At 47.4% G+C, this 21,268-nt stretch overlaps 1 long non-coding RNA gene across 1 annotated transcript; it reads left to right on the top strand.

Annotated features, from left to right (window-relative positions):
* The first annotated feature begins 4,271 nt into the window (after positions 1 to 4,271).
* Positions 4,272 to 7,162, top strand: LOC133056642 (uncharacterized). Its single transcript, XR_009692862.1, has 3 exons — positions 4,272 to 4,478; positions 5,956 to 6,126; positions 6,542 to 7,162. It is a non-coding gene; the product is annotated as an uncharacterized LOC133056642 (long non-coding RNA).
* The last annotated feature ends 14,106 nt before the right edge of the window (positions 7,163 to 21,268 follow it).

The following is a 21,268-nucleotide window of genomic DNA, read 5'->3' as shown; positions in this document are numbered from 1 at the left end:
GAGCATTTGGCAACAGGCCTTGTTTTTTCCAACTCTGCTTCTGTAAAACCCCAGAGTTCATCCAGTCAAAGGACCTGGTAGAAATTCTCCTGGTTTCACATGAATCCCAGGATGCAAACCAACAGAGGGAATCAGCAGAGTCGGGCTGGGAAGCAGAAGCAATAGAAATGATGAAGGACCCTGGCTTCAAAGTCAGGAAACCTGGATTTGAATCTTAAAAACATCTTATTCATTATGCGATCCTGACCAATTCAGGCATCCCTTTTGAGCTCCACATTCCTCACCTACAAGACGAAGGTGACAAAGGTATATCTTAGAGTCACTGTGGGTGTTAACAATGGAATAATCAGTGCCTGCTATATAACAAGTGCTCATAAATGTCAGGGGCTTCCCAGGTAGCACAGCAGTAAAGAATCTGCCTGCCAAGGCAGGAGACACAAGAGACGTGGGTTCGATCCCTGGGTCGGGAGGATCCCTTGGAGTTCGAAATGGCAACCCACTCCAGTAGTTAGTGGCTGTTGCTCTTAACAATAATGAGAGATTGTAACAATAATGATAAGATTCTAACAATAATGTTCTAACAATAGGATGATTGTAATGAAAGATTCTAACGGTAATGATAAGAGCCTAACAATAATGCTAGCAATGTAAACTTGGAAGGGGCCATTACCTTTTGAGAAAAGCCAGTTCCCAAGTCCTCTGTGTCATCTTGGCTTGTCTAGGGCCGGAGAGTCGCCAAAGACTTTGAAGTTAAAGAACCTGTCTGCGTACACCTGGTGGGACGGCTTCCCTCACAGGCTGGGGAAAGTCTGAGGCAGGAACCCCGCCCGGAGCAGCCCGGATGCCCTCCAGGAGGAGGGGAGGGAGACAAGAAGGACGGGAGAGAGGGGCATGCATTCACTCAGGCGCCCGACAGCTAAGGCCTGTCCAGCGGGTCCTGCTTAAAGCGTAACGGGGAGGGAAGACTCGAGCTCAAACCATCTGAGACAGAAGGAGCGCCGGGATGATGGGACGAAGGCGAGGGTCCTAGGGCTGGCAGGGGATGAGAAGCAAGAACTCAAGCCCAGCCCAAGGAGCCAGCCTCAGGGAAGGCTTCACACGGTGCCACTCAACAGACAAGTCATATTTTGTTTAGTCTCTACGCTTCTCTATGGAAAAAAAAGTCTTTTAATTCTATGAGAGCTTCTTAGCTTTTTTTTCTCATTAGTGTATAATCACTTTACAATTCTGTGCTAGATTCTGCCGCACAACAACGTAAGATACGCGCTCTGCTTGGTCGCCCAGTCGTGTCCGACTCTCTGCGACCCCATGGACTGCAGCCTGCCAGGCTCCTCTGTCTGTGGGATGCTCCAGGCAAGAACACTGGAGTGGGTGCCATGCCCTCCTCCAGGGGATCTTCCCGACCCAGGGGCTGAACCCAGGTCTCCCGCACCGCAGGCCAATTCTTCGCTGTCTGAGGCACCATATACCCCCTCATTCCTGAGCCTCCCTTCTGCTCCCCGCTCAGCCCCACCCCTCTAGCGAGCCGTGCCCACTGGGCGGTGCAGACGCTTCCCACGAGCTGTCTGTCACACTTCACACATGCAAGGCTTCCCTCACATACGTCAGGCCTCCCAGGTGGCACTGGTGGTAAAGAATCTGCCCACAGTGCAGGAGACACAAGAGACCCAAGTTCGATCCCTGGGTGGGGAAGATCCCCTGGAGGAGGGCATGCCAACCCGCTCCAATATCCTTGCTGGAGAATCCCATGGACAGAGGAGCCTGGGGTCACCGTCCCCCAGTCCATGGGGTCACAAAGAGTCAGACACGACTGAGCGACGAACACGCTCACTTTTTTAGGCAGGGCTACAGGTGAAACGCCTGGGACGGCCACAGTAAGATGCTCCCCCTGCCCGTTCACGGGAGGAGGAAGTGGTGGGAGAGGTCCTCCCACTAGAACTGCGGTCTTTCTCAGAGGAAGGAAGACACAGCCAACCCCTGGCTGAGCAGAGGGGTGTCTGGGAATGGGAATTCTCTACGCTGACTCTCCTCCCAGCCCCAGTCTCTGATCAAGCCTCTAACCAGCAGAGAGAGGGCAGGGCGGCCCGCAGACAAGGTCCAGAGAGGTCAGAATACGGCGCCCACAGGACTCAGACGGCTGGGGGGCCATCTAGGCAGCAAGCAGAGAACTCCAGACTCTAGTTGTTTTCCTTTTTTAATTTTTATTGGAGTGAATAGTGAATTTACATGCTGTGTTAGTTTCAGATGTAGAGCAACGTGAATCAGTCGTACATACACATATACCCCCTCTTTTTAGGCTTTTTTTTCATTCCAGAGTATTCAGTAAAGTACCCTGAGATGCAGTAAGTCCTACTGTGTGTGTGTGTGTCTGTATGTCAGTCGCTCAGTCGTGTCCAACTCTTTCCGACCCCATGGACTGTAGCCCGCCAGGCTCCTCTGTCCATGGGATGCTCCAGACAAGAACGCTGGGGTGGGTTGCCATTCCCTTCTCCAGGGAAGTCCTCATTAGTTACCTATTTTAGACACACTTGCCTGACATGGCACTCCTCGTGGCTAGAGTGATTTAAGCTTCCACATTGGCTCTGGCTGCTAACATGCTTGCTGTTCTTCCTTCTCATAAAATGTTCCTTTCATGCGCTTGGTCATAACTTTTTACCAATAGATAACAAACCCCATTAGGAGAAATAATAAGCAGAAAAGCGCTTTTATTTCTTAGAAGGGATATCTATGCATTCATTTACTATTGCTATTACCATAGTTTTCTATTTATTATACTTTTTTCCTGTTTTTCCTAATTTTTTCCTAAATGTCTTGAAATTTCCTAATTTTTTAAATATACTTTCCTTATAGTGCTTGGGAAGTTCTAAATCCTATCTCAATTCTTCCAGTGACAACCCAAGTTTTTAATTCACTTGAACCTTTATTTCTCAGTGTGAAGAACTATACAATATTGAAACATAAAACACTTATTAACAGCATACCTGTACTTCTCTGCTTCTTTCACCAGCACCCTAAGATATATTCTTTAGTCCATTGCATTCCTTCTGAAAGTGAATTGGCTTCTCCAGCCTGAGCCTATAGGCTTTGGAACGACCTGGACAAGAGATAAAATTAAAAATAAAAGATAGACAGATGCAGAGTCATAAATACATCCATGATACTTCTTACAGGATAACCTAAAATAGTCAGACTCCTAGAAGCAGAGAGTAGTAACAGTGGTTTGAAGGAGGGAAGAGGCTGGAAGGAGGGGGAAAAGGGAGGGTATATCAGTCAAGGGGTACAAATTTTCAGTTATGCAAAAAGAATAAGTCCTAGAGAGCTCCTGTGTAGCATAATGCCTGCACTTAACAATACTGTATTGAATCCTTAAAAACTAGCTAAGAAGGTAGATACTGTGTTGTGTCCTTATCACAAAAACATAATAATAATAAAGAAGAAAGTGGGCAGAAACTTGGACCTGATGGATAGGTTTGTGGCACAGATTGTGGTGATGGTTTCACAGGCATATACTTATCTCCAAACCCATCAAGTTGAATAAAACTTCGTTATGCCCAGTTTTCTGTATGGGGGGAAAAATGTTTTTAACAATAATGGGCACAGAGGGGAGGAATAAGGCCAAGCACCTGGTGTCTGGTGAGAACATGAGTGGATCCTCAGCAGAGGGGCTGGCGGCGTTTCAGCCAGGAGGGCGCACCCCAGTCCTCCCGCAGGTGGGCCACGGGCTTCAGCATCCCCGGTTCTGGGATCACTTCCGGTTCCCGTCCTTCCTGCGCGCAGTGCCCGGCAGCGCCCACCGGCCCTGGCCAAGCTCTTCAGTCACTTTCACTGGCCCAGGGGGGGCGGGCCTGGTGGGCTCTGACAACGGCAGCCCCGAGCGGCGGAGAGCTGCGGACGGAGATCCGGCGCGCGGGCGTCTGTGTGGCCTTCTCCATGGGGCTGGGCCGGGGCCGCAGCGTTGCCTCCAGCCCCGCCGCCACGGGCATCGTCTGTGACTGGTCCCACTTCCACTACAGGCTCCTGGCCGAGGCCCCGGGGAAGAACGTCACCCAGAGGACGTTGGTCTCCACCTCCTTCTCCTGCAGGCTTCGGGGCCGCACCCCACGGACCAGGGCCTGCTCAAGGGCAGCTTGCGCCTGACCGTATCCTCGGGAGCGAGGCCTTTTGCGGACTTCCTGCTGGCGCCCCGCCCGGCTGGGTACCCCGGCAGCAGTCTGATGAGGAAGTGCTGGGAGGAGCCGCAGGGATGCGGGTGGGCCCGATTCGGGGCGGCCATCCCAAGGCCCAGAGAAGGCGCTCGGAACTGCACCGGGGGGCTTGAGAACGCGACAGCCGTCCACCTGTCTGCCTTCAGACGTCCGGATCTGACCGCCACTTACCAGGCCTGCCTGGTGCCCATCGCAGCCTGATGATCTGCTGCCCTGGAGAGGGACCCTCCTGGGAGGCGTTGTGCCGGCTCACAGACCACCAGGCCTTGGCAGGTGAGCAGCCCAGACCCTTGCCCAGACCCTGTTCATCTCAGAGACCAGCAGACAAGCGGTGAGGCCCAATGGCAGGAATAATGAACTTGGAGCCAAGGGACTATGACTCAGGCACCTTATTACCGGGCTCCCCAGGTGGCGCTAGTGGTAAAGAACCCAGCTGACAATGCAGGAGACCTAAGAGGCACAGGTTCCATCCCCGGATCGGGAAGCTCCCCCGGAGTAGGAAAGGACAACCCACTCCAATGTTCTTGCCCAGAGGATCCCATACACAGGGGAGCCTGCCGGGCTACAGTCCATGGGGTTGCAGAAGAGGCGGACAGGACTGAAGCGACTTAGCACACACCTTATTATTAAAGATATCAGGGGTCTAGTTGTGGAAGGGACAACTGGCTCCTACTGGCAATGGGAGCCTTTGTAAAATTTTCAGAAACTATGCAAATTGTTTGCTAAACCATGGAAATCAGCAAACACTAAAATCCCAGCGTTTTCCCCCCAGAGAGCCAGTTGTTAAACATTTAGCAGCACACCACTACAGATATCCAAGCAAAGTTACAGAAACAAAGTCAGAATAGAAGAAAAGTCCTCTTAATTTTAGAAGACTGTCTTTGAACCAGGCACAGCTTTTTAAAAACAGGTTTTAGGTAATTTTATCATTGTTTATATCATGTGAGTTCTTGCAAGACTGCAAGAGTAGTAAGAGTTAACATTTTTGAGTAGTACTCTATGCCCAGCGATGCTCCAAGCACTTTGTATCTATTGATGTTAATACATTTCATCTTTGTGATGACTTCATGAGGTAGGTCCCCTTTCAGGTAGAATTTCACATCCAAGGTCACACATCTGGTTCAAGGCAGAGTCAGAAGTCACACCAGGCAGCCTGGCGGCAGAGTCTGGGCACTGCCGCTCAAAGCTGAAGAATCCCAGGAATCTTCCATGAGTCTACACCCAGCTTCACCCTCAAGCCAAGTAATCTGCTCAAACTCCCTCCTTTATTCTTATAGGGCTTCCATAACTACTTCAACAAATGTGTGTTTATGCCACAAGTATTTATGAAGTGACTTTCATGCATCTTGGAGCAAGGCGGGATACAAATATGCTCAAAGTGTGTGCTTGCCCTCAAAGTGTTTACACTCTAGTTGGAAAGAGTAATAAATAACTACACATACCAGATATTAGAGGGGATGGCAGGAGTGGGAAAGTGATCCGGTTGGTTCAAACCATGGGACAGACTAAGAAAAAAAAAAAAAACAGCAAAAAGGAAAGGTTGGAAAAGCCAGAGGAAGCTCTATTATAAAGACCCTCAAAGGTTTTCTTACAGAGTTCCAGCTTTCTAGAGAAGATCACAACCTAATCAGAGAATTGAAGGCAACCCCATCTTCTCCAAAGGTGTTAAAAGACCCAGAAACACCCACACCAAAGTCTCAGGTGGGCTCCTAAAGGAACTTTGCCTGACTTGCCTTTTCTACTTCTTAAGTTATTCCAGAAGGAAATAAGAGCAGGGCTTTACCAGTCACGTAAGCTGAAGTTCTCCCAGCAATGAAATGTTTGGGATGCATTGAAACATATTCCTCGGGCTGCACGTCTTTTAACCACAAGCCTTCTCTGTCAGCCACACTGCTGAGATGAACACGGTGGTGCTTTGAAGGTAGGTCTCTTTTGTGTCCTAGCTCCCAATGATGTCTGGCACAAAGGAGGAAGCCTAGTAATGTGGGTGGACAGATGGTGCAGAATTGGATGGATGGAGACACCTGTGTTCATAGGACCAGCCTGCGAGTGAGTTTACCTTAGGCAAGACCCAATGCTCCCAGGTTTCCAGTAACTCAACTCTCACTCCCCTCGTTACCACGGGTTACTGCACACTTGGGAGATGAGATAACCTGTTAGCATGGGTTAGCAGGGTTTTTGTTTGTTGTTGTTGTTTTTTTTTTCCATAAAATGTGCCTTCCTCCAAGGGCTGGCAGGCACAGTCCCTGATGTGGAGGAAGCCCCAGCCCCCCGCACCCGCCAGGCCTCTTCTGTGCCTAAGTAGTTCTTTCCTTCTACCTCTGTCTCCGTCTCAGATGCTGCATTATACCCAGAAGGTTCGCTTCACCACCGAAGCCCAGGAAGAGGTTTTCTTCACCCAAGACGGGGAGATGCCGGCCACGTTTGACATTAAGAACGCCTCCTCCCAGACCAGGGTGAACAGACCGCGATGGTTGGACATTTTGAGCTCAGATCTCCTCCTGGAAATGAGCTGCTGGTAAATGACTGTGCTGTCATCCGGCAGAAGGACCCTGAGCCATGAGGGCAGAGAGCCCCCTGAGGACCAGGCCCACAGTTCCTCTCCCCTCCCAGCACCCAGCAGGGATTGTTACGTTGAACTGACCGGGCACTTGTAAGGCAGACCATTGACCTACACAACGGTGAGGCTGTTTGCAAATAAAGCCTTCCAAAGTCATTCTCTGGCTCCCAAAACAAAAGAACTTGCTAAAGGCAAAGGTAATTAATAAATTATATATGTGTGTGTCTTAATATATATAAATAAATTTTATATATATATAAGCTCATTAAATGCCACATTATATCTTCAGAAGCATGACTGAATAGTTCAGGTTAAGAAAATGTTTAAATATTTTTCCTATTGGACATTACACTGTTTTCCAATTTTTTCCATTTAAATACCTCCATTGTGTTATAACTTGTGCATACATACTTAAGATTACCTCTGATTACTTGAAAGTATAATAAATAGTTAGAAGTGGAATTTGGGATCCAAGAGTATATTTTTGAGTCTTTTATATTATTACTGAATTACACGGCTTCTTATCAGAGGAAAAAATTGAAAGTTGGACTTATAATCAAAAAAACAGGCTTGAATCTCAAGTTGCCACTTATCAGCTGTATAATCACAGGCAAATTCTTTAGTTTCTTGACTTAATGTATAAAACGAGAACAATCACTGTGTTGTCAGGTTATTATGAGAATGAAAAAATTAACACTTAAAAACACTTAGCAAAGATACTAAGATACTTCAAAGCACTCAGCAAAGAAAAGTATACACAATTGTCAATTCAAGCTTATCCTGAGATAGCTAGGGTGTCTATCTGGAGTTGCTGCTGTCTTTTTATTTTTTATTTTTCTATTTTTATTGGAGCGTAGTTGATTTACAATGTTATGCAGTTTCAGGTGTTTTGCAAAGTGAGTTTGTTATGCATATATGTGTATCCACTCTTTTTTAGATTCTTTTCCCATATAAGCCATGACAGAGCTTTGAGTAGAATTTCCTGTGCTATACAGTAGGTCCTTGTTAGTTATCTGGTTTATATATAGCAGTGCGTATGTGCCAAAAGCAGTCTTCCAGTTTATCCCTTGCCACCTTACCCTCGGTAACTATAATTTTGTTTTCTATATCTGTAACTCTATTTGTTCTTTAGATAAGTTCATTTGTATCCTTTTTTTGATTCAACATATAAGCAATACCATATGATATTTGTCTTTCTCTGTCTGAATTACTTCACTCAGTATGACAATCTCGAGGCCCATGCATGTTCCTGAAAATGGTGTTATTTTGTTCTTTTTTATGGTTGAGATATTCCATGGCGTGTGTGTGTGTGCATACACATCTCTTTTATCCATTCCACTGTTGGTGCACATTTAGACTGCTTCCAAGTCCTGGCTTTTGTAAATAGTACTGCAGTGAATATCAGGGTACATGTATCTCTTCGAATGATGGTTTTCTCTGGATGTATGTACCCAGGAATGGGATGCCTGGATTATTAACCTTGTACCCTTATGTTGGGAAACAGATAATTGATGCCAAACTTTTTCACACAACGGGAAGATAACACATGGAGCCCCATTCCCTGAGCCCTAGTATCGAAGGTTACCAGCTAGGGGACGTCTCACTTAAGGGCAGGTGCAGCTCACACATCCTGCCATACTTCTTCCAATTCACCCAGGAAGGGCTTAGCATCCCCTTATCTGAGTATCTGTAACATTTTCCACATGGTTCTGTAATAAGGAAGAGTAAGAAAATTACTGTAACGAGTATAAATGTTTTGTCCCGTCTCAGTGATTCCAGCCTGGTTCCTTCGGGTCCCACCTTGGTCTTGTGGGTCTTTTTCCACTACCGTGACAGGTCAATGGCTGAATTCCCCCATCCTGGGGGAAGAAGCAAGGGGGCTGATGAGCACGGGAGCAGAGTACTGGCCTTGGTGGATGCAAGCTATCGCATTCAGAAGGGGTAAACAGGGTCCTGCTGCAGAGCAGAGGGAACCATATCCAGCCTCCTAGGGTAAGCCATAATGTAAAGGATATGAAAAAGAATGTGTGTGTGTGTGTGTGTGTGTGTGTGTGTGCACTCCGTCACTCAGTCTTGTCTGACTCTTTGTGACCCCGTGAACTGTAGCCCTCCAGGTTCCTCTGTCCATGAGGTTTTCCAGGCAAGAATACTGGAGTGGGTTGCCATTTCCTCCAGTATATATATACATATGAGAGACAGGGACTGGCACAACATTGTAAATCAACTATGGTTTAAAAAAAAAAAAAAGAGTAAAAATAAGCAAAAGAAAATTTTAAAGGGAGCAGAGTCCCAGGGAAGAAATGAGCAGCATTACTTCACACACAAAGTGTGGGTCCCTTTGGGGTCATCACTCAGGTATCTTCCCCTCATTTCTTCTCCCCAGACCAAACAATCCTCTTGCCAGATCTTCCCAAGAAAATTCACTCTGCAAGCGTGACCTGAATCTCAGTTGCTCTCAATTTAGAAAGACTCTGCTCCCCGGGGAACATTGCAGTGTCTGGAGCCGTCTGTGGTTGTCACCTGGGGGGAGTGCTGCTGGCATCAGTGGACGGAGGCCAGGGATGCTGCTAAACCCCCTGCGATGCCCAGCACAGCCCCTCACAACGAACGAACATGCACACCTGACGTCGGTGATGCTCAGGGCTGAGAAGCCATACACTGGGCCCTTGGCTGGTGTCTATAGTCTGTAGTCTGGTGTCTGTAGTCTGATTGGTGTCTCAGTTCTCTCTGGGTTTGGGGGGAAATAAGACCCTTGAAATAAAAGTTAAAAGATTTAATGAGCCCAACGTGGAGGACAAACTTCCCAGAACATTCAGAATATTATCTTAGTTACTAGCATTTGCAGTGCAACCACAGTGGTCAGGGCATTGTAGCAGGGGCTTCCCTGCATCCGTTCACTGGCTCCTCATTCAGGCTTCAAAATGGATATAATTGCTGCCCCCAATTAATGGAGGAGAAGCAAAGGCTTAGAGAGCTTAAACCCAAGGTCCCCCAGCTTATAAACAGCAGAATGAGAAAGCCAGCCCAACATCCGGGGCCAGCCCTCTGTCTGTGGAGCAGTGATGCTCATATCTTTCTTCTCCTTGAGATTTCTTGGTTCCCCTTCAGTCAGCTCAGTCACTCAGTCGTGTCCGACTCTTTGCGACCCCATGGACTGCAGCACGCCAGGCCTCCCTGTCCTTCACCAATTCCCGGAGCTTACTCAAACTCGTGTCCACCAAGTTGGTGATGCCATCCAACCATCTCATCCTCTGTCGTCCCCTTCTCCTCCTGCCCTCAATCTTTCCCAGCATCGGGGTCTTTTCAAATGAGTCGGTCCTTCGCATCAGGTGGCCGAAGTATCGGAGCTTCAGCTTCAGCTGGTTCCCCCTAGACTGTGACATCTTACAAACTTATTTTTACCTATTGATCTCTCCCTAATACCCTACACGGTACCTGATACATGGAATACATTGATAACTGTTTGAGCAAGACAGGGAGGGAAGGGGAAGAGGAAAGGAATAAAGAAAGGGAGAAGGAGGTAAAGAGGGTTTTTAACTTTTTTAAGGTGGGGGAGGAGGGAGAGAAAGGAGAGGGAGGGACCAGTCAGTGAGAGTGATGCTGAGCGCTGCTCTAAGGCTGATGGCACAGGTGCTGGTCGGCCTCCCCCGCAGCCTCCCCCATGCGCTGTCTCCCTCCTTGTGCAGGTGCCTACCCCCCCCCCACCCCCGCAATGAGAAATGTCCTGCGGGAACCAGGAACTCAGCCCTGTCTGAGAAGTCAAACTGCTGCTCTTGCTGCCTTCCCTGCCCCAGAGGAGAGACGTCCACGGCACCAGGTAAAGAGAGAAGCTGGCCCTCAGTCAGCGGGCGGCCAGCCAGCAGCCAGGGGAGGTTTCAGATGAGAGCTGATGTTTACATCAAGGAAAGTACGAAGTGTTATTGCTCAGTCATGTCTCTGCAACTCCATGGTCTGTCCATGGAGTTCTCCAGGCAAGAATGCTGGAGTGGGTTGCCATTCCCATCTCCAGGGGATCTTCCTGACTTGGGGATCGAACCTGGGTCTCCTGCATTGCAGGCAGATTCTTTACTATCTGAGTTACCAAGGAAGCCCACATCAAGCAAAGATTTTTTAAATGGGAAAAAAAAAAAAAAAAAATCCAGGGAAGAGGAGATCAAAAGATGGTGTCAATATGCCCTGCCCACATGCTACCTTATGACCTTTGATGGTTATACATTCATTCTTCCTTTCATCAACCATGAGTTTGTCCAAATTTTGCACCTATTTTAATGTCTGGCATGTGGTAGGCATTCCATAAATATTGGGAAAAAGCCCCTCAGTGATTTTTTTTTATTGGAGTATAATTGCTTTACAACGATGTGTTAGTTTCTGAGGTACAACAAAGCAAATCAGCTACGTGTACACTTATATCCCCTCCCTGAATCTCCCTCTCACCCCCGATCCCACCCCTCTAAGTTATCCCTCTAAGAGCTCCGAGCTGAGCCCCACTGGTGATTTAACCTATATTTTACTAAAACGTCATTCATTCAACAGATAGCAACTGGCATCTACTGTATGGGTGCCAAGGTGGTGAGGCTCAATCTTGCCCCACAGAGCTCGTGATCTGCTAAAGGAGGAGGATCATTGTATGCTAGAGAGACTTGGTTCAACGTTAATATGCGTCACTTCAATCAGAGCTCAAGCACTGAGTCATGGAAGCAGAGAGAAACGATTCTAATGGAGGATAGGTAGGGAGACTTTTCACCAGAGGGGGTGGCCTGTGATTCGGGCCTTGATCAACAGGTAGTGATTCACAGGCAGTGAAACTTGATAAGGACAGTCCAGGGCAAGGAATAAGTTAGGGAAGTCTTAGGCATGAAAGAAATAAGGAGCCTAGGGTGACTTGAGTCTAGACTGAGATTCGAGATGTAGGAAGGTGGCCACATCACAGGCCTTACTCTCCAGACTCAGAAGCGTGAACTTTGTTCTGTAGGACATAGGGAGTCACTGAATTACTCAAATAGAGAAGCAGTAAGTGTTTCGATATGTGTTTGGGGTGGTGGATGCATGAAACGGAAAGAGATTGGGTTGGGAAGACCAGGTTCAGAATCCAAATCGAGGAAAGAGGTGAATGGGAATATATTGCCGCTCCCGTGCTCTGGCACAAAGCCGCTCTGTTCACTACAGAAAGCAAAGCTCTGATGAGTTCTATCAAAGTAGTGATGTAGAAAGGGCGGGGACTTCCTGGTGGCCCAGTGGTTAAGACTTTGCCTGCCAATGTAGGGGGTGCAAAGATCCCATGTGTCTTGCAGCCAAAAACCAAACCGTAAAACAGAAGCAATACTGTAGTAAATTCAATGAAGATTTTCTAAATGGTCCACATCAAAAAAATCTTGGGAAAAAAAAAGGGATAACTCCATAAAAAAGGAGAGTAGATGTATGTAGTAAGCATTCCCATAGATACTCCTTATGTAAAACAGGCTGAAGAATAAGTGCAGAACTAAATTAGCTGTGGCTCCGAATTGCCACGTTGCCACCACGGTGGGTGGGTTCAGCGGGACAGAACGTCCGTAGGTCACCGCGTCACTCTTGTTTCACTGTAGCGTGAGGCACGAAGGGCCGTGGCCATCGGGATCTCCCCCACCTGTGTTTCTGGCCCTGAACCTGGGGCCGTCAGGCCACCCGGGAGGCCCACCATAAGAAGACTGAAGCGCAGTGATTCTACGGGGAAAAGCCAGCACGATTCGTATAACCACTTGACCGCGGGAAAGTTCCCAGAAGTTTCTGCAGCCTGTTCTCTGACCCCGTTTCTCTCTCTTCCTTTAGACAGTGCTACCTGTGAGAAGTGCCCCGGGGACCAGTGGCCCAACAGGGAGAGCGGTCAGCGCATCCCCAAACCCTTGACTGCCGGTCCTACCAGGAGCTCTCGGCGCGTGTCGGCTCTCTGCCCAGCCCTGCGCTCCCACCTCGCTCTGGCTGTCTGGGGCATCTTCATCAGGCCCCACCACACCCCATCGCCCGAGCCAGTCATCCCCAGCTCAGCTACCTTCTGCTGTCCACCTTGGCCCTGTCTCCCCTTCCCCTTCACGGTCATTGGCCCTCCAGGGCCCCTCACCTGTGCCGTACGCCAGGCGGCCTTTGGGGTCACCTTCACAACCTGTGTGTCCACTGTGCTGGCCAAGACCGTCGTGGTGGTGGCAGCCTCCCATGGCACCCGGCCGCAGGCCCAGATGAGGAAGTTCTGGGGCCAGTTCTCCCCAAAATCATCCCCATGGTCTGTCCCCTGGTCCGGGCAACCTCACATTCACTCTGGGTGACCGGATGGCCCCCACGACCTGTGACCTCTACAGAGCCTGATGAGGGCTCCTTGGAACTGTTCTAGGCCATGCTGGGTTACTTGGGTTTGCTAGGTCTGGTTAGCTTCCTGGTGGTCTTCCCGGCCCCACCTTCAGTGGGGCTACCTGACACCTTCAGGGAAGCCAAGCGTATCACGCTCAGCATGTTGGTCTGCTCCTGTGTCTGGGTGACCTTCATTCCCACACACAGGAGTGCCCGAAGCAGGGACACAGTCCCTCAGGAGGTCTCTGCCATCCTGGCATCTGAAGCAGGTCTCCTGTTCTGCCTTTTCCTTCCCAAATGCCACATCATCCTTCTCCAGCCAGAAAAAAACACAAAAGAACAAATGCTTGGCAGGCAGCATCTCAAGTGAGAAAATCAGCAGTGAGCAGAAAGGCGTCCCACCTGCTCAAGGCTGCCTTCCCTAAGCTCCTCAGCAGGAAAACGCTCCTTCCTCTGAGAAGGATCCGGACCCTGATCTGGACTACACTGATCCAGACCCTCCCTGTCACTCAGCTGCTTTCTTCTTGTCTTTCATTCCAATAGAGGGCGATGAGATGTGTTTGCAAATAATACCACCCTTGATGGAAACATCTGGTCTTATTCAGTCTGTGACCCTCTCAGCAGTCAGCCAGTGCCTGATGCAAACAGGAGACGGGATAGTTGTCTAATGAATGAATTAATCAACTTCTGCAAAGGTAGCACTGGAAGAGATCTTTGAGAGAAGGTGGCAAGGTAGAATGGTTGGAAGAAGTCAGAAAGACTTGATTCAAATCCTCCTGGCTCCTCCGTGGTGTAGCTTTAGGGACTTGAGCATGTTACTTAACCTCTCTAAGCTTCAGTTTCTTCCAGTATAAGATGAGAATAAGCCTTTCTCTCTGGGTTGTTGTGATAATAAAATGAAAAAAAAAAATATGTGAAGGTTCTCAGCACTTACAAAACACTCAAAAAGTAAATAGATAAAGTCATCAAGTCCACCCTGACCTATTACAGATCAGGAACAGGAACTGATGCCAAGGAGGGGACCAGTGAATCCAGGACATCATTGTGCAGATGTTAAGAGTCAGATGAGTAAGCTTCAAGCCATGGCACTTCCATTGCCCCAGCTGTGTGACTTTGGACAAGTGACTTAACTTCTCTGTACCTCAGTTTCCTTGTGTGTAAAGGAAGATAAGAATATTACCTATTTTGTGGGGTTATCAATGAGGAGTAAATGAATTATTATTTATAAGACATTTAGAACATTGCTCTGCATATTGTAAGCGTATTCGTTAAACAATTCAGTAAAATTATATATAATGGCAAACATGAATCTCTTGATTAACTGCCGAATAGCTGAAACTTTTATGAGACCCTTGCTACAGGCTAGGTCATGGGGAGGAAACTTCAAAATGGTTAAAGAATATCTTTACAAACAAAGAGCTTGTGAGCTAACATTTCCAACCTAACCTGATCAGAAGGGACTAAATATATCTATTGTGAAACTGTTTATAAGAAGTGAATAGTGAAAAGTGAAAGTTTCTCAGTCATGTCCGACTCTTTGCGACCCCATGGACTATACAGTCCATGGAATTCTCCAGGCCAGAATACTGGAGTGGGTAGCCTTTCCCTTCTCCAGGGGATCTTCCCGACCCAGGAATCAAACCCAGGTCTCCCACATTGCAGGCAGATTCTTTACCAGATGAGTCACAAAGGAAGCAAGAAGTGAATAGTCAGTAGCCAAGAGGCAGGGTAGGAAGAGTCTGAGCTCACCTCCTCCCACAGGCACACCAAAATTACAGCTATTGATGTGAAAGAGCAATTATTGATGAGAAAGTCTTGAAGACTAGCAGGAAAGAGCTTTTGCAATTAAAGTTACAAAAAAAAAAAAAAAAGAAGAACTGTGACAAAACAATTAGGAAGGGCAGTGACATGGCATAGGCAAGACCCATACCCCCAGGCGGGCGACCCACAAACTGGAGGCTGATTACAACTGCAGAAATTCTCCCCAGGGAGAGAGGGGTCCAAGCCCCACATCAGGCTCCCCAGCCCCAGGAGTCCTGCTCGAAGAAGACAAGCCCCCAGAACACTTGGCTTTGAAGTCCAGCAGGGCTTACTTTCAGGAGAGCCAGAGGGCAACAGGAAGCAGAGGCACCACTCTTAAAGGACACACACAAAATCGCACATGCTCCAAACCTAAGGCAGAAGCAGTCGTTTGAAAGGAGCCTGGCTAGACCCATCAGCTGTCTTGAAGAGTCTCTGAGACAGGCAGGAGGTGATTGGTTCTCACCGTGGCGGCACGGACACTTGCGGCATCCATTTGGGGGTGCTCATCCAACCTGGTGATGACAAACCATGGTGCTGCCAAGCACCACTTGGGAATCCTCCCTCTGCGTTATTACTGCCAGGATGCTGCGCCACCCACCAGACACCGGAGGCTGAATCATGTGCTGCCAAAAACCCTATGGGTCACGGAAGAAATGAAAGAGGAAATAAAAAATAAACCTGGGGACTCCCTGGTGGCCCAGTGGTAAAGAATTTGCCTGCCAGTGCAGGAGACACAGGTTCAATCCCTGATCTGGGATGATCCCACATGTCACGGAGCATCTAAACCCGTGCACCACAACTATTGAGCGTCTGCTGTAGAGCCCGGGAGCCTCAACTCCTGAGCCCACGCACTGCAGCTACTAAAGCCTGAGCACCCTAGAGCCTGCGCGCCGAAGGAGAAAAAGCCGCTGCAGTGAGGAGCCCGTGCACAACTAGAGGGCAGCCCCGTGCAGCAAAGAAGACCCAGCAAAGCCAAAAATAAAATAAACAAACATATGAATAATTTTTTAAAAACCTGATATAAAAGAAAATGAAATCTCCACTTCCATGAGAGTATGAGGCTACTAAGGCATCCCACAATAACTGGGCATCTGTTAAATGATAGTGCTCTTGAACTGTCCGTGGGGAGGGATACTGCTGGACGGAGTTACACAGAATGTCTCAAGGTGTCAAGGCGTCCATGTTTCTGGGCAAAGAGATTCATCTTAAGTTCCTGCCAAAGGGGGTTTAAAATGCTTTTATCTTGGGGCTTCCCTGGTGGCTCAGTGGTAAAGAATCTGCCTGCCAACGCAGGAAGCGTGACTTCGTCCCTGATCTGGGAAGATCCCACATGCCGTGGAGCAGCTGAGCCTGTGAGCCACAACTATTGATCCGGTGCTCGAGAGCCCAGGACCTGCAACTACTGAGCCCCCTGCCGCAACTGCTGAAGCTCGAGCACTCGCGAGCCCGTGCTCAGCAACAAGAGAAGCCACTACAATGAGACAACCAAAAAACGTAAAATTTATTTTTTAAAATGCTTTTATCTTGCCTATGGTCAGCCAATAATTTTATTTGGGCCAATGAAGAGGAAGCCACAAAGGAAACAAGGAAATAGATTAAATAAGAAGACTCTGTCTAGAGAGAGACAGAGAGAAAGTCACAGCATCCCACAGTCCAAGTCAGCTTTTTGACAAACGTGACTTAGAAATCAGCTGCCATGGGCTTGGAATGTGAAAACTGAAAAGTAAGAGGCTAACCAAAGATGGAAAAGCCTGACAAACAGAAGTGGGAGTCCCGGCACAACCGCAAGGGATAAAAAGAATATGGAACCATAGAAGATCCACTGGGTTGGTAGAGCAGGAGGCTTGGTCTGTATTTCTTTTATTTTGGCCTCACCTCAAAGCATGTGGGTTCTTAGCTCCCCAACCAGGGATCGAACCTGGACCCCAGCAGTTAAAGTGCTCCATCCTAACCACTGGACCACCAGGGAGTTCCCTTGGTCTATATTTCAAGTAAGAAAATGTAGATACAAAGAAGTACATAGGTCACGTGGAAAATCAGCTGTGATTCTGGGGAGTTTGTGTGGAAACTGCTGGTTGTCTACCAAAATGTGTTCACCCCTTTTCCCACAGTAAGCAAATTGCAGCAGGCATTTGTCTACCTACCTATGGACTCTTGTTGGGAGGCAAAAATATTGTCTAATAACCTCTGAGCTGAGAAGGAACTTTGAGACCAAAAATCAAAGCAGGCAACTACATAAAGTGCAATTATGGAATTTATTGTTAGTGACTTACAAACAGGCAGGATCGGGTGGACGATGATCCCAAGGCATTTGCAGCTGCACCACACTTCACCAAAAGGGGTACAGGGGAATTTAAAAGGGGTCAAAGCTAAAAATAGAATTGACTACTAGGGAGAAACATGTCTGCCTCACCAGGATCAGGAGTTTTTCCCTGCCATTACACGGTCATTAACCATCTGCGTCAGCAAAAGGCATGTTTTCGATTTTCATATCAGATGAAGGCAAGAGTAAGAGTTGATAGGGAACTTGGGTGCATTCCTTGTGAGTAGGCTAAAGCTTAGTCACATGGAAATGAGGGTGGGGTTGGACTGCAGGCCTAAGGTGGAGCTGACAAAATGAATTCAGTATGGTTCGCACGGTTCTTTTTCTGTGTGTGCTCAGTCGTGCCTGACTCTTTGTGACCCCATAGACCATAACCCACCAGGCTCCTCTGCCTGGGATTTTCCAGGCAAGAATATTGGAATGGGTTGACATTCCCTATGCCAGGGGATCTTCCTGACCCAGGAATTGAACCCACATCTCTTACATCTCCTGCACTGCAGGTGGATTATTTACCATTGTGCCACCTTGCAATTAGATGTGACCTGTGGCTAACTTCTCACCAAGAAAGGTGAGTAAACACAATGATTGCCACATCTAGTGGAAAAACTAAGAGGTGGGCTGTGTCCCTTCTGTGCTGTATCCTCACCCTTCTTGCTCCTTGGAAGAAAAGCTGTGGCAAACCTAGACAGCGTATTGAAAAGCAGAGACATCACTTTGCCTGCAAAGGTCTGTATAGCCAAAGCTATGGTTTTTCCAGTAGTCATGTGTGGACGTGACAGTTAGACCATAAAGAAGGCTGAGCACCGAAGAGTTGACACTTTCAAACTGTGGTGCTGGGGAAGACTCGAGAGTTCCTTGGACTGCAAGGAGATCAAACCAGTCCATCCTAAAGGAAGTCAATCCTGAATATTCATTGGAAGGACTGACTCTGAAGCTGAAGCTCCAGTACTTTGGCCACCTGATGCAAAGAGCCGACTCATTGGAAAAGACCCTGATGCTGGGTAAGATTGAGGGCAGGAGGAGAAGGGATGACAGAGGATGAGATAGTTGGATGGAATCACTGACTCAATGGATATGAGTTTAAGCAAACTTTGGGAGATAGTGAAGCAGAGGGAAGCCTGGCGTGCTGCAGTCCTTGGGGTCACAAAGAGTCAGACGTGACTTAGTGACTGAATAGCAACATCACGCTTCTTATCCAGCGGGACCAAATGTTGGTCATGGAAGGAGTAAGAAGGCCCCTGGGGATTGGCAAATGGTCTCTGTCATTGGAGCACAAGAGCAGCCCAGACAATACATAAGTATGATTGAGTTCTAGTGAAACTTGATTTATAGACACTGAAATTTTAATCTTATAAAATGTTTGCATGTCATGAAATAGTATTCTACGTTTGATTTGTGTTCAACCATTTAAAATTTAAAAACTATTCTTAGCTCACAGGTTGTTGTAAATAAGAGCTAGACTAGATTTGGCCTTAGTTTGCCAACATCCAAGGGGACATTGACCCTAAAGATGCAAAGAAGCAGAAATAGAGTTAACAGATGTAGATAATAAACTTATGGTTCCCAGGGGGTGGGGAGGATAAATTGGGAGATTAAGATTGACGTGCAATGTGGGAGACCCGAGTTCGATCCCTGGGTCGGGAAGGTCCCCTGGAGAAGGAAATGGCCACCCACTCCAGTGTTCTTGCCTGGAGAATTCCATGGACAGAGGAGCCTGGTGGGCTATAGTCCCTTGGGTCACAAAGACTCAGACACGACTGAGCAACTTCACTTTCACTTTCAAGATTGACACATACACACTACTATACATAAAATAGATAACTAGCAAGGACCTGCTATGTAGCACAAGGAACTCTACTCAATATTCTGTAAGGGCCTATACGGGAAAAGAATCTGAAAAAGAGTGGGAATATGTTTATGTGTAACTGATTCACTTTGTTGTACACCTAAAAGTAATGCAACTTTGTGAATCAACTATACCAGAAAATAAAGGTTTTTTAATAAAAATAACAGAAGCATGGTTACCGAGGAACCTTGCATACGGAGGGCCAGCTATAAGTTATACTTTGATTTTTGACCGTTTGGAGAGTCAGTGCCCCTAAGCATTGTTCAAGGTGAACCGTATAGTGTTGAGGCTTGCTTTCTTAGGTTTTAAACCCTCAGAAGAGAAAAGGTAAGCTAACTATGGAAGTCTAAATAGTGGTTACCATTTGGGGGAAGAGGAGACTATGACTGGGAAGAGGTCTGCTGGGGGCAGGTTTTGGGGGCACCAGTTCAGTTCAATCGCTCAGTCATGTTGGATTTTTTGTGACCCCATGGACTGCAGCTCACCCGGCCTCCGTGTCCATCACCAACTCCAGGAGCTTACTCAAACTCATGTCCATCAAGTCACTTATGCCATCCAACCATCTCATCCTCTGTCATCCCCTTCTCCTCCTGCCTTCAATCTTTCCCAGCATTGGGGTACCAATGATGGTTAATTTCTGGATTTAGTATTCAGTATATTAACTTGTTGGTCATTATGTAATCCATTAAGCTATATGGTTATGTTGTATTCACTTTCCTAAATGTGTTTTTTTTTAAGATATTTTTCTATGGACCTTTTTTAAAATCTATATTGAATTTGTTACAATCCTGATTCTGTTTTATGTTTTGGTTTTCCAGCCACAAGGCATATGGGATCTTAGCTTCCCGGCCAGGGATCCAGCACTCACCCCCTGCATTGGAAGGCGAAGTCTTAACCACTGGACCCTCAGAGAAGTCCCTCCTATCTGTGTTTTATATTTCACAATAAAAGGGTTCAAAAATAAAAAAATAAAAATAATTGGATAAATTTATTTTAAAAAGGAAAAGAAAGAAAAAAAAGTGATGAGGAAGAGAAGTGTGTGCTGCTGACTGGAGGCAGAGAGCTTCCCCCACAAAAATCAGAAAGACACAAGGAACTTGGATCCTCGAATGCCTCTTGAGCAGAGCCAGCCACCAACATGGAGCACTCACCTCGGACTCTGGCAGGAAAGAGGAAGTCTCTTTCCTTCTTTAAGCTAATATAGGTAGGAGTTTCTTGTCATAGCAGAAGTAGCATTTTACTTTAATACACACATAACTTATATGCAGAGTACATCATGAGAAATGCTGGTCTGGAGGAAGCACAAGCTGGAATCAAGATAGCCGGGAGAAATATCAATAACCTCAGATACGCAGATGACACCATCCTTATGGCAGAAAGTGAAGAGGAACTAAAGAGCCTCTTGATGAAAGTGAAAGAGGAGAGTGAAAATTTGGCTTAAAGCTCAACATTCAGAAAACTAAGATCATGGCATCTGGTCCCATCACTTCATGGGAAATAGATGGGGAAACAGTGTCAGACTTTATTTGGGGTTCCAAAATCACTGCAGATGGTGATTGCAGCCATGAAATTAAAAGACACTTACTCCTTGGAAGGAAAGTTATGACCAACCTAGACAGCATATTAAAAGCAGAGACATTACTTTGCCAACAAAGGTCCATTAGTCAAGGCTATGGTTTTTCCAGTGGTCATGTATGGATGTGAGAGTTGGACTATAAAGAAAGCTGAGTGCCAAAGAATTGATGCTTTTGAACTGTGGTGCTGGAGAAGACTCTTGAGAGTCCCTTTGACTGCAAGGCGATGCAACCAGTCCATCCTAAAGGAGATCAGTCCTGGGTGTTCACTGGAAGGACTGATGCTGAGGCTGAAACTCCAATACTTTGGCCACCTAATGTGAAGAGCTGACTCATTGGGAAAGACCCTGATGCTGGGAGGGACTGGGGGCAGGAGGAGAAGGGGGATGCCAGAGGATGAGATGGCTGGATGGCATCACCGACTCGATGGACATGAGCTTGAGTAAACCCCGGGAGTTGGTGATGGACAGGGAGGCCTGGCGTGCTGCGATTCGTGCGGTCGCAGGGAGTCAGACACCACCGAGCGACTGAACTGATCCCTTAACTGGTGACTCCTAGGCCTCTGCTCCATTCCAGAGTGCTCACCACGCCCCTTCTAAAAAGCTAGGCATGGATCCCGCCGCCCCAACACCTGCCTCC

This window comes from Dama dama, chromosome 1, assembly GCF_033118175.1.
Source record: "Dama dama isolate Ldn47 chromosome 1, ASM3311817v1, whole genome shotgun sequence".
In the NCBI taxonomy this organism is placed as follows: domain Eukaryota; kingdom Metazoa; phylum Chordata; class Mammalia; order Artiodactyla; family Cervidae; genus Dama; species Dama dama.
This window is presented reverse-complemented; position numbering and strand designations above follow the sequence as displayed.